Source organism: Pristiophorus japonicus, chromosome 5, assembly GCF_044704955.1.
Source record: "Pristiophorus japonicus isolate sPriJap1 chromosome 5, sPriJap1.hap1, whole genome shotgun sequence".
In the NCBI taxonomy this organism is placed as follows: domain Eukaryota; kingdom Metazoa; phylum Chordata; class Chondrichthyes; family Pristiophoridae; genus Pristiophorus; species Pristiophorus japonicus.
The window spans coordinates 254,683,389-254,699,739 of NC_091981.1; the positions used below are offsets into that span (position 1 = coordinate 254,683,389).

General features: G+C 46.6%; 1 long non-coding RNA gene across 1 annotated transcript in view; it reads right to left on the reverse strand.

Annotated features, from left to right (window-relative positions):
* LOC139263998 (uncharacterized) overlaps positions 1-15,885 on the reverse strand; it is a 146,893-nt gene extending 131,008 nt beyond the window's left edge. The window contains exon 1 of the long non-coding RNA XR_011593269.1: positions 15,730-15,885. This is a non-coding gene — a long non-coding RNA (uncharacterized lncRNA). The remainder of the gene's footprint in view (positions 1-15,729) is intronic.
* Positions 15,886-16,351: the final 466 nt, after the last annotated feature.

Here is a 16,351-nt window from a genome sequence, read left to right on the forward strand (position 1 = left end):
CTCACACATTTAAGCACTGTTGCAAGCCTCGCACAAACTGGCAGCTATTCAAGCATGACAGCCACATCACCCAAGCATATTTCAGGACAATCACTGACACACTTCCCTATTTCCTGCAGGAGAAGGTGGCACATGACAGGAGGCAGCAACAAAAAACTGGAGGAGGACAAACATGCCTGCATGTTTTAATCCCCATGGAGGGGACCATGCTGGCCATCATGGGAAGGGGCATCACTGAGGCCGTGGTCACTGACGGGGCTGGAGGGATCGATGACGAGGTTATCTGCATACCGAATCCTCCTTGTCTAATCCACATCTCCCTCGTTCCACAATCTCTTCTGACTCACAAGCTGCAGATGGTGTAAGCATGTACTTCTTACTTTCTCCTCTCACCTCACCACAACCCAAGGACTGGAACCTTCTGAGGCAGTGGAGAAAGAGAATACATAGGATTACATAGGATATACAGCACAGAAACAGGCCATTCGGCCCAACCAGTCTATGCCGGCATTTATGCTCCACTCAAGCCTCCTCCTGTCTTTCCTCATCTAACTCTGTCAGCCTAACCCTCTATTCCCTTCTCCCTCGTGGCTTATCTAGTCTCTCCAGACTGTTTGCTTCAACCACTCCCTGTGATAACGAATTCCACATTCTCACCACTCTTTGGGTAAAGAAGTTCCTTCCAAATTCCATATTTGATTTCTTGGTGACTATCTTATATTGATGGCCTCCAGTTTTGTTCTTCCCCACAAGTGGAAACATTCTCGCTGTATCCACTCTATCAAAACCTTCCATAACATTGCAGACCTCTATTAGGCAAACCCTCAGCCTTCTTTTTTCAAGACAAAAAAGACCCAGCCTGTTCATCCTTTCCTGATATGTATGCCCTCGCATTTCTAGTATCATCCCTGTAAACCATCCTTTTCTAGTATAAGAACATAAGAAATAGGAACAGGAGTAAGCCATACGGCCCCTCGAGCCTGCTCCGCCATTCAATAAGATCGTGGCTGATCTGATCATGGACTCGGCTCCACTTCCCTGCCTGCTCCCTATAACCCCTTATCTCCTTATCGTTTAAGAAACTATCTATTTCTGTCTTAAATTTATTCAATGTTCCAGCTTCTACAGCTCTATGAGGCAGTGAATTCCACAGATTTATAACCCTCTGAGAGAAGAAATGTTTCCTCATCTCAGTTTTAAATGGTCAGCCCTTTATTTTAAGATTATGCTCTCTAGTTCTAGTCCCCCCCATCAGTGGAAACATCCTCTCTGCATCCACCTTGTCAAGCCCCCTCATAATCTTAGACATTTCTATAAAATCACCTCTCATTCTTCTGAATTCCAATGAGTAGAGGCCCAACCTACTCAACCTTTCCTCATAGGTCAACCCGCTCATCCCCAGAATCAACCTAGTGAACCTTCGCTGAACTGCCTCCAAAGCAAGTATATCCTTTCGTAAATATGGAAGCCAAAACTGCACACAGTATTCCAGGTATGGCCTCACCAATACCTTATGTAGCTGTATCAAGACTTCCCTGTTTTTATACTCCATCCCCTTTGCAATAAAGGCCAAAATACCATTGGCCTTCCAGATCATTTGCTGTAGCTGCATACTATTCTTTTGCATTTCATGCACAAGTATCCCCAGGTCCCGCTGTACTGCAGCACTTTGCAAACTCTCTCCATTTAAATAATTACTTGCTCTTGGATTTTTTTCTGCCAAAGTGCCTGACCGCACACTTTCCAACATTATACTCCATCTGCCAAATTGTTGCCTACTCACTTAGCCTGTCTATGCCTTTTTGCAGATTTTTTTGGTGTCCTCCTCGCACATTGCTTTTCCTCCCATCTTTGTATCGTCAGCAAACTTGGCTACGTTACACTCAATCCCTTCTTCCAAGTCGTTAATATAGATTGTAAATATTTGGGGTCCCAGCACTGATCCCTGCGGCACCTCACTAGTTGCTGGTTGCCAACCAGAGAATGAACCATTTATCCCGACTCTCTGTTCTCTGTTAGTTAGCAAATCCTCTATCCATGCTCATATATTACCCCCAACCCCATGAATTTTTATCTTGTGCAATAACCTTTTATGTGGCACCTTGTCAAATGCCGTCTGGAAGTCCAAATACACCACATCCACTGGTTTCCCCTTTATCCACCCTGTTTGTTACATTCTCAAAGAATTCCAGCAAATTTGTCAAACATGACTTCCCCTTCATAAATCCATGCTGACTCTGTCTGACCGAAAATGTCCTGCTACTGCTTCTTTAATAATGGACTCCAACATTTTCCCAACTGCAGATGCTAGGCTAACTGGTCTATAGTTTCCTGCTTTTTGTCTGCCTCCTTTTTTAAATAGGGGTGTTACATATGCAGTTTTCCAGTCTGCTGGGACCTCCCCAGAATCCAGTGAATTTTGGTAAATTACAACCAATGCATCCACAATCCCTGCTGCTACTTCTCTTAAGACCCTAGGATGCTAGCCATCAGGTCGAGGGGATTATCTGCCTTTAGTCCCATTATCTTACTGAGTATTACCACCTTAGGTGATTGTGATTGTGTTAAGTTCCTCCCCCCCCATAGCCCCTTGACTATCCACTGTTGGAATATTGTTAGTGTCCTCTACCGTAAAGACTGATACAAAATATTTGTTCAGAGTTTCTGCCATCTCCATGTTCCCCAGTATTAATTCTCTGGTCTCGTCCTCTAAGGGACCAACATTTACTTTAGCCACTCTTTGCCTTTTTATATACCTATAAAAACTCTTGCTATCTGTTTTTATATTTTGTGCTAGTTTACTTTCATAGTCTATCTTCCCTTTCTTAATCATTGTTGTAGTCATTCTTTGCTGGCTTTTAAAAGCTTCCTAGTCTTCTGTCCTCCTACTAGTTTTGGCCACTTTGTATGCCCTTGTTTTTAATTGGATGCCGTCCTTTATTTCTTTAATTAGGCACGGATGGCTATCTTTTCTCTTACACCCTTTCCTCCTCACAGGAATATATTTTTCTTGAGAGTTGTGAAATATCTCCTTAAATGTACACTGTTATATATGTAAACCTGTAAATACCTTGTGTAACCACCAAAGGGCTCATTCCCTGGAGTCCCAAGGGATCCCACAATCCCTTGGGAGCGCATGTACTTAAGAAGGCCTCACAGGCTGGAGAGGCACTCTGGTGACCTGAAATAAAAGACTAAGGTCACACTTTACTTTGAGCTCACAGTATCTGGTCAGACTCTTTATTCATACATAACAACTGTCGATGAGATACAGATGACGAACCCAACGATGCAGAGAATAGTGGGCATCCTGGAGAAATTTTCAGAGGGAGATGATTGGGAAACCTTCGTGGAGCGACTCGACCAATACTTCGTGGCCAAGGAGCTGGAAGGAGAAGCGAACGCTGCCAAACGAAGGCCGATTCTCCTCACCATTTGCGGGGCACCAACGTATGGCCTCATGAAAAACCTGCTTGCTCCAGCGAAACCCAGAGAGAAATTGTACAATGATTTATGCATACTGGTCCGGGAGCATCTGAACCGGAAGGAAAGCGTTCTGATGGTGAGGTAGCAGTTCTACAAGTACAAAAGGTCTGAAGGCCAGGAAGTGGCAAGCTATGTCGCCGAGCAAAGACATTGCGAATTTGAAGGACATTTGGAGCACATGCTCAGGGATTTCTTTGACTTGGTATTAGCCATGAAGTGATACTTCGCAAACTTTTGACTGTAGAGACCCCAACCTTGAGTAAAGCCATAGCGATAGCCGAGGCGTTCATTGCCACCAGTGACAATACCAAGCAAATCTCTCAGGACACGAGTACTGCTACAAATACTGTGAACAAAGTAATGTTGTTTTCAAATCGCAACCCACATGGCAGGCCCCACATACCTGCAGCTGTACGTCCACAGATGTCTCAGAATCCACCATCAAGGGTGATGAATGCTAGGCCATTAACACCTTGTTGGCGCTGCGGGGGTGATCATCGTTTCCATTCATGCCGCTTCAAAGGATACGTTTGCAAGGGCTGTGGAACAATGGAACATTTCCAACGTATGCACAGGCGAGCTGAAAACCCTGCTAATCCTGCAAACCACCATGTTGCAGAGGAGGACAGATCCACGGCGGATCACGACGAACCAGAGCCTCAGTCAGAGAAGGCAGAGGTATATGGGGTGCACACATTTACCACAATGTGTCCCCCGATAATGCTGAAGGTTGACTTAATTGGACTCCTGGTGTCAATGGAGCTGGACCCGGGCGCGAGCCAATCCATTATGAGCAAAAAGAACTTCGATAAATTTTGGTGCAGCAAGGCCTCAAAGCCAGTCCTGACTCCCATTCGCACTAAACTGAGAACTTACACAAAGGAACTGATTCCTGTAATCGGCAATGCTACTGTAAAGGTCGCCTACGATGGAGCGGTGCACAAGTTACCACTCTGGGTGGTACCGGGCAATGGTCCCATGCTGCTCGGCAGGAGCTGGCTGGGAAAGATACACTGGAACTGGGACGACATCCGAGCGCTATCGCCCGCTGATGACACTTCGTGTGCTCAGGACTTAAACAAGTTCCCCTTGCTGTTCGAACCAGGCATCGGGAAGTTCCAAGGAGCAAAAGTGCAGATCCACCTAATTCCGGGGGCGCGGCCCATCCATCACAAGGCAAGAGCAGTACCATACATGATGAGAGATCGAGCTGTACCGGCTGCCACGAGAGGGCATCATTTCGTCGATCAAATTCAATGACTGGGCCAGTCCGATTGTTCCAGTCCTCAATGGAGGCGGCACCATCAGAATCGGTGGTGATTACAAAGTAACTATCAATCGTTTCTCCCTGCAGGATCAATACCCACTACCAAAGGCAGACAAACTTTTTGCAAGACTGGCGGGAGGAAAGACGTTCACGAAGCTGGATTTGACCTCGGCCTACATGACACAGGAGCTGGAGGAATCATCGAAGGGCCTCACCTGCATCAACACACATATAGGTCTCTTCATTTACAACAGATGCCCATTTGGGATTCGATTGGCCGCAGTGATTTTCCAGAGAAACATGGAAAGCTTACTGAAGTTGGTCCGGTGCACCGTAGTCTTCCAGGACGACATCTTGGTTACAGGTCGGGACACAGTCGAGCATCTGCAGAACCTGGATGAGGTTCTTATTCGGCTCAACCGCGTGGGGCTCAGGTTAAAACGATCGAAGTGCGTTTTCCTGGTGCTTGAAGTGGAGTTCCTGGGGAGAAGATTCGCGGCGGACGGCATCAGGCCCACCGATTCGAAGACGGAGGCAATCGAGAATGCACCGAGACCACAGAACGTGATGGAGTTGCGGTCGTTTCTCGGACTCCTGAACTACTTTGGTAACTTCATACCGGGTCTCAGCACACTGTTAGATCCATTGCCTTACTGCGTAAAGAGATGAATGGGTATGGGGTAAAAGCCAAGAAAATGCCTTTATAAAAGCTAGAAACTGTTTTGCTCAAACAAATGACTCATCAGGGGAGGGCAGCAGCAGCCAAGTTCATGGCACCGTAGGTGGCTCTGTTGCAAAGGAGGGCAGGAAAAAGAGTGGGAGCGCGATAGTGATAGGGGATTCGATGGTGAGGGGAATAGATAGGCGTTTCTGCGGACGCAACCGAGACTCCAGGATGGTATGTTGCCTCCCTGGTGCAAGGGTCAAGGATGTCTCGGAGCGGGTGCAGGACATTCTGAAATGGGAGGGAGAACAGCCAGTTGTCGTGGTGCACATTGGTACCAACGACATAGGTAAAAAAAGGGATGAGGTCCTGCGAAAAGAATTTAAGGAGCTAGGAGCTAAATTAAAAAGTAGGACCTCAAAAGTAGTAATCTCGGGATTGCTACCAGTGCCACGTGCTAGTCAGAGTAGGAATCGCAGGATAGCGCAGATGAATACATGGCTTGAGCAGTGGTGCAGCAGGGAGGGATTCAAATTCTTGGGGCATTGGAACCGGTTCTGGGAGAGGTGGGACCAGTACAAACCGGACGGTCTGCACCTGGGCAGGTCCGGAACCAATGTCCTAGGGGGAGTGTTTGCTAGTGCTGTTGGGGAGGAGTTAAACTAATATTGCAGGGGGATGGGAACCTATACAGGGAGACAGAGGGAGACAAAAAGGAGGCAAAAGCAAAAGACAGAAAGAAGATGAGGAAAAGTGGAGGGCAGAGAAACCCAAGGCAAAGAACAAAAAGGGCCACTGTACAGCAAAATTCTAAAAGGACAAAGGGTGTTAAAAAAGCAAGCCTGAAGGCTTTGTGTCTTAATGCAAGGAATATCCGCAATAAGGTGGATGAATTAATTGTGCAAATAGATGTTAACAAATATGATGTGATTGGGATTACGGAGACGTGGCTCCAGGATGATCAGGGCTGGGAACTCAACATCCGGGGGTATTCAACATTCAGGAAGGATAGAATAAAAGGAAAAGGAGGTGGGGTAGCATTGCTGGTTAAAGAGGAGATTAATGCAATAGTTAGGAAAGACATTAGCTTGGATGATGTGGAATCTATATGGGTAGAGCTGCAGAACACTAAAGGGCAAAAATCGTTAGTGGGAGTTGTGTACAGACCTCCAAACAGTAGTAGTGATGTTGGGGAGGGCATCAAACAGGAAATTAGGAGTGCATGCAATAAAGGTGCAGCAGTTATAATGGGTGACTTTAATATGCACATAGATTGGGCTAGCCAAACTGGAAGCAATACGGTGGAGGAGGATTTCCTGGAATGCATAAGGGATGGTTTTCTAGACCAATATGTCGAGGAACCAACTAGGGGGGAGGCCATCTTAGACTGGGTGTTGTGTAATGAGAGAGGATTAATTAGCAATCTCATTGTGCGAGGCCCCTTGGGGAAGAGTGACCATAATATGGTGGAATTCTGCATTAGGATGGAGAATGAAACAGTTAATTCAGAGACCATGGTCCAGAACTTAAAGAAGGGTAACTTTGAAGGTATGAGGCATGAATTGGCTAAGATAGATTGGCTAATGATACTTAAGGGGTTGACTGTGGATGGGCAATGGCAGACATTTAGAGAACGCATGGATGAATTACAACAATTGTACATTCCTGTCTGGCGTAAAAATAAAAAAGGGAAGGTGGCTCAACCGTGGCTATCTAGGGAAATCAGGGATAGTATTAAAGCCAAGGAAATGGCATACAAATTGGCCAGAAATAGCAGCGAACCTGGGGACTGGGAGAAATTTAGAACTCAGCAGAGGAGGACAAAGGGTTTGATTAGGGCAGGGAAAATGGAGTACGAGAAGAAGCTTGCAGGGAACATTAAGGCGGATTGCAAAAGTTTCTATAGGTATGTAAAGAGAAAAAGGTTAGCAAAGACAAACGTAGGTCCCCTGCAGTCAGAATCAGGGGAAGTCATAACGGGGAACAAAGAAATGGCAGACCAATTGAACAAGTACTTTGGTTCAGTATTCACGAAGGAGGACACAAACAACCTTCCGGATATAAAAGTGGTCAGAGGGTCTATTAAGGAGGAGGAACTGAGGGAAATCTTTATTAGTCGGGAAATTGTGTTGGGGAAATTGATGGGATTGAAGGCCGATAAATCCCCAGGGCCTGATGGACTGCATCCCAGAGTACTTAAGGAGGAGGCCTTGGAAATAGCGGATGCATTGACAGTCATTTTCCAACATTCCATTGACTCTGGATCAGTTCCTATGGAGTGGAGGGTAGCCAATGTAACCCCACTTTTTAAAAAAGGAGGGAGAGAGAAAGCAGGGAATTATAGACCGGTCAGCCTGACCTCAGTAGTGGGTAAAATGATGGAATCAATTATTAAGGATGTCATAGCAGCGCATTTGGAAAATGGTGACATGATAGGTCCAAGTCAGCATGGATTTGTGAAAGGGAGATCATGCTTGACAAATCTTCTGGAATTTTTTGAGGATGTTTCCAATAAAGTGGACAAAGGAGTACCAGTTGATGTGGTATATTTGGACTTTCAGAAGGCTTTCGACAAGGTCCCACACAGGAGATTAATGTGCAAAGTTAAAGCACATGGGATTGGGGGTAGTGTGCTGACGTGGATTGAGAACTGGTTGTCAAACAGGAAGCAAAGAGTAGGAGTAAATGGGTACTTTTCGGAATGGCAGGCAGTGACTAGTGGGGTACCGCAGGGTTCTGTGCTGGGGCCCCAGCTGTTTACATTGTACATTAATGATTTAGACGAGGGGATTAAATGTAGTATCTCCAAATTTGCGGATGACACTAAGTTGGGTGGCAGTGTGAGCTGCGAGGAGGATGCTATGAGGCTACAGAGTGACTTGGATAGGTTAGGTGAGTGGGCAAATGTGTGGCAGATGAAGTATAATGTGGATAAATGTGAGGTTATCCACTTTGGTGGTAAAAACAGAGAGACAGACTATTATCTGAATGGTGACAGATTAGGAAAAGGGAAGGTGCAACGAGACCTGGGTGTCATGGTACATCAGTCATTGAAGGTTGGCATGCAGGTACAGCAGGCGGTTAAGAAAGCAAATGGCATGTTGGCCTTCATAGCGAGGGGATTTGAGTACAGGGGCAGGGAGGTGTTGCTACAGTTGTACAGGGCCTTGGTGAGGCCACACCTGGAGTATTGTGTACAGTTTTGGTCTCCTAACTTGAGGAAGGACATACTTGCTATTGAGGGAGTGCAGCGAAGATTCACCAGACTGATTCCCGGGATGGTGGGACTGACCTATCAAGAAAGACTGGATCAACTGGGCTTGTATTCACTGGAGTTCAGAAGAGTGAGAGGGGACCTCATAGAAACGTTTAAAATTCTGACGGGTTTGGACATGTTGGATGCAGGAAGAATGTTCCCAATGTTGGGGAAGTCCAGAACCAGGGGTCACAGTCTAAGGATAAGGGGTAAGCCATTTAGGACCGAGATAAGGAGAAACTTCTTCACCCAGAGAGTGGTGAACCTGTGGAATTCTCTACCACAGGAAGTAGTTGAGGCCAATTCACTAAATATATTCAAAAGGGAGTTAGATGAAGTCCTTACTACTCGGGGGATCAAGGGGTATGGTGTGAAAGCAGGAAGTGGGTACTGAAGTTTCATGTTCAGCCATGAACTCGTTGAATGGCGGTGCAGGCTAGAAGGGCTGAATGGCCTGCTCCTGCACCTATTTTCTATGTTTCTATGTTTCTATGTGTAAGCGCTTGGTATAGCATGTGATGCGCCGTCATACGGTGTTGAGTATGTATTGCAACAAGCTAATGAATCTGGGAAATTGCAACCGGTTGCTTATGCATCCAGAAGTCTGTCGAAGGCTGAGCGGGCCGACTGCATGATTGAAAAAGAAGCGTTAGCGTGTGTTTATGGGGTAAAGAAAATGCATCAATATCTGTTTGGACTCAAATTTGAATTGGAAACTGACCATTAGCCACTGATATCCCTCTTTTCTAAAAGTAAGGGGATAAATACGAATGCATCAGCCCACATCCAGAGATGGGCGCTCATGTTGTCCGCATATAACTACGCCATCTGCCACAGGCCACGGGGTGGAAATGGCACAGTCCGCAGATTTTGTCATGGTAATGGAAGCATTCGAGAGTGAGCAATCACCCATTACCGCCCAACAGATTAGAACCTGGATGAGCCAGGACCCCTTACTGTCCTTAGTAAAAAATTGTGTGCTTCACGGCAGCCGGTCCAGTGTCCAATTAGAAATGCAGGAAGAGATAAAGCCGCACCAGCAGCTCAAAGATAAAATGTCTATGCAGGCAGACTGCCTTCTGTGGGGTAATCGGGTAGTGATACCCAAAAAAGGGCAGGGACACTTTTATTAGTGATCTGCACAGTACTCACCCAGGCATTGTAATGATGAAAGCGATAGCCAGATCCCACGTGTGGTGGCCCGGTATCGATGCGGACTTAGAGTCCTGCATGCACAAATGTAACACATGTTCATAGTTAAGCAATGCACCCAGGGAGGCGCCACTAAGTTTATGGTCTTGGCCCTCCAAACCGTGGTCTAGGGTCCATGTCTACTATGCAGGCCCATTCTTGGGTAAAATGTTCCTAGTGGTTGTAGATGCGCACCCCAAATGGATTGAATGTGAGATAATGTCGGCAAGCACGTCTGCTGCTACCACTGAAAGCCTGCGGGCCATGTTTACCACGCACGGCCTGCCTGATGTCCTTGTGAGAGACAACGGGCCATGTTTCACCAGTGCCGAGTTCAAAGAGTTCATGACCCGCAATGGGATCAAACATGTTACATCTGCCCCGTTCGAACCAACATCCAACGGTCAGGCAGAGAGAGCAGTACAAATCATCAAGCAGACCTTAAAGAGGGTAATTGAAGGCTCACTGCAGACTCACCTATCCCGAATCCTGCAAAGTATATATCATGATAGCGCAAATGTGTCACGCGAAATTGAAATTAATGATCCTGTTTTTGTGTTGAACTATAGACAAGGTCCCAAGTGGCTTCCCAGCACTGTTGTGGCCAAAGAGGGGAGTAGGGTGTTTCGGGTCAAACTTTCAAATGGACTCATCTACAGGAAACATTTGGACCAAACCAAACTCAGATTCACGGACTATCCAGAGCAACCCTTTTAGACTCCCCAACACACACACCAGTGGTAACCGACACAACGGTTGACCACGAAGCAGAACACATCACCCGCAGCAGAACAGAGTACCGGTTAGAGAGCGAGATGGACTAGGGGAATGCTGCACTACCTGCCTAGTCCCCCTCTTCTCTCCAGGGTTCACCCACTCCCAAGCTGCCTGCACACTCTTAAGCTATGGAGTGACCGCCTCTAGAAACGTGCTATCCACATTGCTCTCAGTCTCACGGATGCACCGCAGTGACTTCCTCTGCCGCTCAAGCTCCAAAACACAGAGCTCAAGTTGGTGCAGCCGGAGACACCTCCTGCACACATGGTCATCCCGGCTGCGCGAAGCATCCGGGACTTCCCACATGCCACAGGATGTGCAATCCATGGGACTGAGCTGCACTGCCATCCCTCTAGTTCCACTCACAACTATCGAGTAGAACTAAACTCTAAACCTTAGCACAACACACCCAGCCGCTACTCAGCAAATAGTCACATTATTTAACAGGCTCTCCTTAGATAATAAAGATCACATATATTTACTGGCAGATCCTGCTTACAACATTGCCAAAGGTTTCCGACTGAAAAGAAAAAGAAAAATACTCACCAATCCACCAGCCAATCACTTACCCGCTTGGCTGTGACGTCACACTTCGATTTTGATTTTTTTTTTACTTTTTGTCCCTGCTCCAGCTGGCTCCTGTTGTTCCTCCCGATCTGTGGCGCCCTTTTTATGGGCCTCGATTCTCCTGCTCCCATATCTTCCTTGTAAATCCAAGACTGACATTGCGTATATTTTAGAGGCTAGGATAGAGGAGGGATTTTCATGTGATGAGACACCAGGCACAAGTGCGCAGGAGCCAGGGTGGGGGGCAAAGGTAGCGCAGGTGCCAGCTCGCCGGAGGGCGAGGTCGCTCTCTAGTTCTGTTGTAGGGGTTTAATTTGAGGGCTTCAATGGGCCAGGCTATATGTCACAAAGCATGGAGGAGTCCAGCACCAAGTTGGCACAGGGCTTTGAGCGGACCATAGAGCCCATTCCTTCCAACATGGAATGGGTGGTCACCTCCATCAACACACCTGTGGAACTGACCATGACACAGCGTCTCATGACCGATGTCACAGCTTCCATCAAAGGTCGGAGTGCTGCAGTGCAAGCATCAGACTCTGGACACCTGTGTTAAAGGAGCTACCAGGGCATCACAGCAGTCCATCAATCTGTTCTCCAACAGATCAGTAGGATTGCTGAGGCATCTGAGCTCAGGCCTGCTGTCCGCTCTCAACAGTTCTGCTCCCACCCCTGTCACTCCACCAGTGCCCTTGCTGTTGTCTGTCAGCCAGCCAGCCCAGACTGCAACAGCCCAGGTTGAGATGGTGAAAGTGTGACGCTGGGCCTTCTAGGCCCAGAGCAGCTTCAGGTCGCCCTCCGAGGCCATTTGCAGTTTTCTCAATTAAAGATCAGCACCCTCCCACCACCCATGCTGCAGCCACTGGGGAAGCAGAATGTAATGAACAAATGTATAAATTTGGATTGGAATATTGCATTTTCTGGTGTTTTTTTATTTTTGTGTTGTCGAGGAAAGAGAACGATGTGATAGAAACATAGAAACAAAGAAAATAGGTGCAGGAGTAGGCCTTTCGGCCCTTCGAGCCTGCACCGCCATTCAATAAGATCATGGCTGTTCATTACGAGGATCAGTGATAGAGGAAAGGTAAGGAATGTGGGACTGTTGGTGAATGGGGAGGTGTGGTTGAGGTGACTGGTATCACTCATGTATAATCTGATCATGTAGAACCTGGGCAGAAAGGGTCTGCCTACGTTGTAGCTTCCCTTCCTCTTCGTGTTCCTCCACTTCCTGCTGCACTTCCTACTCCGCCACGTCTTCCTCCTCTTCCTTGTGCTTCTGTGCCTCAGCTTCTCGCCTGATAGGTGGTGGCAAGGTTTGTTCCCTCGTAAGGGCCAGGTTGTGCAGCTTACAGCATCTCACCACAAACCCTGATAACTGCTCAAAGGAGGGCTTCTCCAGAGTTGTCCAGACAGTGGAAGTGTTGCTTGAGGATACTGATGGTGTGTTCTGTAATGTTCCTTCTGGCACCATGGCTGTCATTGTATGCCTGCTGTGCACATGTGCATGGATTTCGGACTGGAGTCAGGAGTTATGTCATGAGTGGATAACCCTGGTCATCCAATGGCCAGCCTTTCACTTGTGGTGGGTCAAATGTAGCTGGTACAGAGGATTGCCACAGAATGCAGAAATGGTTACTAGTGCCAGGATAACAGGTATTCACCTGCCTGTGGTCGCACACCAGCTGCACATTGTGGAAGTGGAATCTTTGTCGATTCATGAAAATAGCTATGCTAACATTAGGCGCACACAAGACAATGTATGTGCAGTCAATAGAACTCTGCACTATGGAGAAGCTTGCAATCCATGCAAATGCTCGTGCTCACTCTGCCAGCTTGTCTCTGGCAAGAGGGAATGAGGTGAAGCTCTTTGTATCGAAAACCTCATTGATCTTCCCGATGCAGCAGTGTACTGCAAACTGCTTATATCTCCAGCAGCAGCGGGAAGGAGCCAGACAAATAAAACTTAAGAACCACAGTCACCATGACAGCCACAGGCAATATTGTCCTTGCCCTGCTTTGAGGTTGCAGTTGTGGCTGCAGCAGTTGTCATATTTCAGTCACGACCGCATTAGTGAAGCAAAGATGTCTCATGCTTTGGTCCTCGCTGAAGTTGAGTTAAAAAAATTGTTCCCCACAAACCCTTGGATAGATATGGCCTTCTGCTGAGTGCCTTTCTCTCCCTCCTCCTCCCCCTTCAAGCAGCTTGTTCTGCTCTGCCCGGCCTCTCTTCTTTCTCCCAGTCATGCCCGAGTTTACATAGACATAGAAAATAGGTGCAGGAGTGGGTCATTCGGCTCTTCGAGCCTGCACCACCATTCAATATGATCATAGCTGATCATGCAATTTCAGTACCCCATTCCTGCTTTCTCTCCATACCCCTTGATCCCTTTAGCCACAACGGCCACATCTAACTCCCTTTTGAATATATCTAAAAAACTGGCCTCAACAACTTTCTGTGGTAGAGAATTCCACAGATTCACAATTCTCTGAGTGAAGCAGTTTCTCCTCATCTTGGTCCTAAATAGCTTACCCCTTATTCTTAGACTGTGGCCCCTGGTTCTGGGCTTCCCCAACATCAGGAACATTCTTCCTTTATCGAACCTGTCTGATCCCGTCAGAATTTTATATGTCTCTATGAGATCGCTTCTCATTCATCTAAATTTCAGTGAATATAATCCTAGTCAATCCAGTCTTTCTTACTATGTCAGTCCTGCCATCCGGGAATCAGTCTGGTGAGCCTTCGCTGCACTCCCTCAATAGCAAGAATGTCCTTCCTCAGATTAGGAGACCAAAATTGTACACAATATTCAAGGTGTGGCCTCACCAAGGCCCTGTACAGCTCCTATACTCAAATCCTCTCGCTATGAAGGCCAACATGCCATTTGCCTTCTTCACCGCCTGCTGTACCTACATGCCAACTTTCAATGACTGATGTACCATGACACCCATGTCTCATTTCACCTCCCCTTTTCCTGATCTGTCACCATTCAAGTAATATTCTGCCTTCCTGTTTTTGCCACCAAAGTGGATAACCTTACATTTATCCACATTATACTGCATCTGCTATGCATTTGCCCACTCCCCTAACCTGTCCAAGTCAACCTGCAGCCTCTTAGCATCCTCCTCACAGCTCACACTGCCACCCAGCTTAGTGTCATCTGCAAACTTGGAGATATTGCATTCAATTCCTTCATCCAAATCATTAATGTATATTGTAAATAGCTGGGGTCCCAGCACTGAACCTTGCGGTACCTCACTAGTCACTGCCTGCCATTCTGAAAAGGACCCGTTTATTCCTACTCTTTGCTTCCTGTCTGCCAACCAGTTCTCTATCCACTTCAATACATTACCCCCAAAACCATGTGCTTTAATTTTGCACACAGATCTCTTGTGTTGGACCTTGTCAAAAGCCTTTTGAAAGTCCAAATGCACCACATCCACTGGTTCTCCCTTGTCCACTCTATTAGTTATAGCCTCAAAAAATTCTCGAAGATTTGTCAAGCATGATTTCCATTTCATAAATCCATGCTGATTTGGACCGATCCTGTCACTGCTTTCCAAATGCGCTGCTATTACAGCTTTAATAATTGATTCCAACATTTTCTCCACTACTGATGTCAAGCTAACCAGTCTATAATTCCCCGTTTTCTCTCTCCCTCCTTTTTAAAAAAGTGTTACAATAGCTACCTTCCAATCCATAGGAACTGATCCAGAGTCTATAGAATGTTGGAAAATGACCACCAATGCATCCACTATTTTTAGGGCCACTTCCTTAAGTACTCTGGGATGCAGACGATCAGACCCCAGGAATTTATTGGCCTTCAATCCCATCAATTTCCCTAACACAATTTCCTGACTAATAAGGATTTCCTTCAGTTCCTCCTTCTCGCTAGACCCTCAGTCCCCTAGTATTTATGGAAGGTTATTTGTGTCTTCCTTAGTGAAAATAGAACCAAAGTATTTGTTCAATTGGTTTGCCATTTCTTTGTTCCCCATTATAAATTCACCTAATTCTGACTGCAAGGGACCTAAGTTTGTCTTCACTAATCTTTTTCTCTTCATATATCTATAGAAGCTTTTGCAGTCAGTTTTTATGTTCCCTGCATGCTTACGCTCATACTCACCCCCCTCCTAACTAAACCCTTTGTCCTCCTCTGATGAATTCTAAATTTCTCCCAGTCCTCAGGCTTGCTGCTTTTTCTGGCCAAGTTATATGCCTCTTCCTTGGTTTTAGCACTATCCCTAATTTCCCCTGTTAGCCATGCTTGAGCCACCTTCCCCATTTTATTTTTACTCCAGACAGGATGTACAGTTGTTGAAGTTCATCCACGTGAGTTCCAGAGGAAGGCCTCCCAGGCCTCCCATGACTGGAAGCAACTTTTTTGAGCACAAGCTTTTAAACCAACAAAATAGCACCAGCCACACCACTGCCTGTAGACTATTCAACTTTTAGCCAAGTATCGGAAAGCTACAAAAATGCATAGAATTGCACCAACAGCCAGAAGAAATAATCCAGCAACTAACCTGTAAGTAGTAGATGATGCCTTTAACTAGCGCTGGTGGTGATTCCTTCATTCTGTTTAATATCGTGTTCAGCTAGGCAAGGTTAAGACAGGTCATAGGCTGGAGGGTGGACTTTGAAAATGGCAGCGCTGGCACCAAATGAGCGTTGCGCACTGATTGATGTCATAATCTACCTGCTCGGCATGCTGCTCGCGATCGTTATGTGTGTGTGCCCAAACCCCTTTACCAAGATGGCGTCCTCCACACTTCCTGTCGGAAGTGTGCACGCGTATCCTGGACCCTATTTTCAAGCATTAGGAAGCGCATCTTGTAACTGTCCCTCTCAACTGCAGGGGTTATTCTTCATAGTGAGTGGGAGCTATCTCAGCTGCCATACTCACTTTTCAGTGCAGGTCACAATAGCAGTCAGGAGTGGAAACCCTGGCCAATGTTTTCTCTATCTAGCCCAGGAACACTAGGGCCATCAGCAGCATGTACTGATGTCCTCCCTGATATCAACTGATGCAGCACAGGCTACAGATTGCACCTGGGACCTTTTGACCTTGAGGGCGCAGTAACAGCAGCAGTTGCATTCTGTGGGAAGGTTCCTGCATCATATGCCAACATGCAATTTGCCAACTAT